Raw genomic sequence first — 2,824 nt, forward strand, 5'->3', positions numbered from 1 at the left:
CAGGGGAAGTATTAGCTCTGTTGTGATGGGATCTCATGTAGCACAGGATGGCCTCCAGTTTGATATGTATGTAGCTAGGGAGGACATTAAACTGATGCATAAAGCTTAGACACAAGTAAACTCACACCAAAGTTCTCAGGGAGGGCACACTTATCTGACTTGAGATTTCTTCCTGCTTGTTGCAATTGGTTTACTCATCCTCTGGGTCCAACCTTGGGTCACCATCTTCTGAAACACCCAGGTCTCACCACGGCCCCCAAATAAGTCAGGGCTGCACAGAGGTGAAGGTGAGGCAGAAGGCCACTGCACAGCACAGCGACCCCACCTGCAGGTGTAAGTAGACAACTCTGCCCCCCCCCACACACACACAGGGCAGTGTCTGTCCTTCCTAGGCTACCCCTGGCCTAGAGAGACCCTCATCTACGTGTTCTGCACTAATGAGCAAGGCAGGAACTGCTGCCCTGCTTGACGTTTGTTTTTTTTTTAATTAATTAATTTATTTATTTGAGAGTGACAGACACAGAGAGAAAGACAGATAGAGGGAGAGAGAGAGAATGGGCGTGCCAGGGCTTCCAGCCTCTGCAAACGAACTCCAGACGCGTGCGCCCCCTTGTGCATCTGGCTAACATGGGACCTGGGGAACCGAGCCTCGAACCGGGGTCCTTAGGCTTCACAGGCAAGCGCTTAACCGCTAAGCCATCTCTCCAGCCCCTGCTTGACTTTTTAAAAAATATTTTTATTTATTTGAGAGAGATACAGAAATAGGCAGGGAGAGACAGAATAGGTGCGTTAGAGCCTCCAGACACTGCAAACGAACTCCAGATGCATGCACCCCCTTGTGCATTTGGCTTACGTGGGTCCTAGGGAGTCAAACTTGAGTCCTTTGGTTTTGCAAGTAAGCGCCTTAACCGCTACGCCATCTCTCCAGCCCCTGCCTGCTTGCTTTGGATCCATTGCCGTAGCCTCCCATCTAGTTCTAGCAGTACACAGGGCACTTTTCACCAAAAACTAAGTCTAGCCAGGTGAGGGGAGGCTCCCACAATGGAATGCAGACACAGGAACCCACCAGAACCACATGATCACCCCTGGACGAGATGAGAAGAGAACCCCAGTCACTTTGTGAGACTCTGAGGTGAGACAATGACCTGCAGCTAGTAAGTCTAAAGCTACATATGGTGCAAGGAGTATACTTCAGCAGCCAAAGAAAAAAAGACAGATCCACAAAAAGGTACATGCATCTGGAGTTTATCTACAGTTTATCAGCTGTAGGCCCTGGAATACCCACTCTCTTCTCTCTGCTTGCAAATAAAATTTAAAATTTTTTTTAAATTAAAAAAAAAAAAGAGCTAGGCATAGTGGCACAACCTTTAATTCCAGCACTCAGATGTAGGAGGATCACTTAGAGTTCGAGGCCAGCCTGAGACTACAGAGTAGGTTCCAGGTCAGCCTAGGTTAGGGTGAGTCTGTACCTCAAAAGAAATAGGTGATGTGAAAGCCAGTTTTTCATTGTCAAAGATATTATACAAATGAAATAGGTATGGTAGCCTATGTATATAATGGAAGTCCTTGGGAGACTAGAAGTGGGGATTTGAGGCCAGCTTGGGATACATAGAAAGACCTGTCTTGGGGGATGAAATGAAAACAGGCAAGGCAGTCAGGAGCAGGGCCCGAAGCCTGCGCAACATGGAGAAGCTGGCAGTGCAAAGGGCGAGCCAGACGGAAGCATCTCAAATTGAACCCAGTATGTTGCCAGGTGTGGTGGCCTACGCCTTTAGTCCCAGTACAGGAGACGGGGTAGGAGGATCACTAAGTTTGAGGTCAGCCTGAGCTAGAGAGAGACCCTACTTTGAAAATAAATTGTAAAGCCTCAGGTTTATTTTTCCAGGTAGGGTCTCACTCTACCCCAGACTAACCTGGAATTCACTATGCAGTCTCAGGGTGGCCTTGAACTCAAGATAATCCTCCTACCTCTGACTCCCAAGAGCTGGGATTAAAGGCATGTGCCACCACGCCCAGTTTAAACCTCAGATTCTGATTCTACACTCCTGACTGGGGCCCTGAGAATCTGCATTCTTCTAGCCTCCCCTCTTCCCTTTGGTGCTTCCGGTTTGTTTCCTTCAGTTTTTCAAGGTAGGGTCTCACTCATGCCAAGGCTGACCTGGAATTCACTACATATTCTCAGACTAGCTTCGAATTCATAGCAATCCTACCTCTGCCTCCTGAGTGCTGGGATTAAAGGTGTGCACCATACCCAGATCCTCTTCCCTTTGGAACTGGGCTTCCAGGGACCCTTCTCTTAGCACCTGAGGTGGAGGACCTCATCCTGTTTGTCAGCCTCATCCAGGCAACAGAATTTACTTGTGCAAGTTTTCAAGGATCAATTTATTTATTTTATTTTTATTTAACTTTTGTTGTTGTTTTTTCTAGGTAGAGTTTCACTCTAGCCCAGGCTGACCTAGAATTCACTATGTAGTTTCAGGGTGGGCTGGAATTCACAGTGATCCTCCGACCTCTGCCTCCCGAGTGCTGGGATTAAAAGCCCAGCCTTTTTTTTTTTTGAGGTAGGGTCTCACTCTGGCCCTGGAACTCGCTCTATAGCACCAGGATGACCTCAAACTCACAGCAATCCTCCTACCACTGTTTCCCAAACGCTGGATTAAAGGTGTGCACCAAAACCAAACAACCAGGGTTTGATTCTCCAGTACTCAAGTAAAGCCAGATGCACAAAGTGGTACATGCACCTGGAGTTCATGTGCAGCTCACCTGAAGGCCCTGGCGCACCCATATGCACTCTCTTTCTGCTTGCAAATAAGCAAAGAAAAGA

The sequence above is a fragment of the Jaculus jaculus genome, chromosome 1 (genome assembly GCF_020740685.1).
Source record: "Jaculus jaculus isolate mJacJac1 chromosome 1, mJacJac1.mat.Y.cur, whole genome shotgun sequence".
Taxonomy (NCBI): Eukaryota; Metazoa; Chordata; class Mammalia; order Rodentia; family Dipodidae; genus Jaculus; species Jaculus jaculus.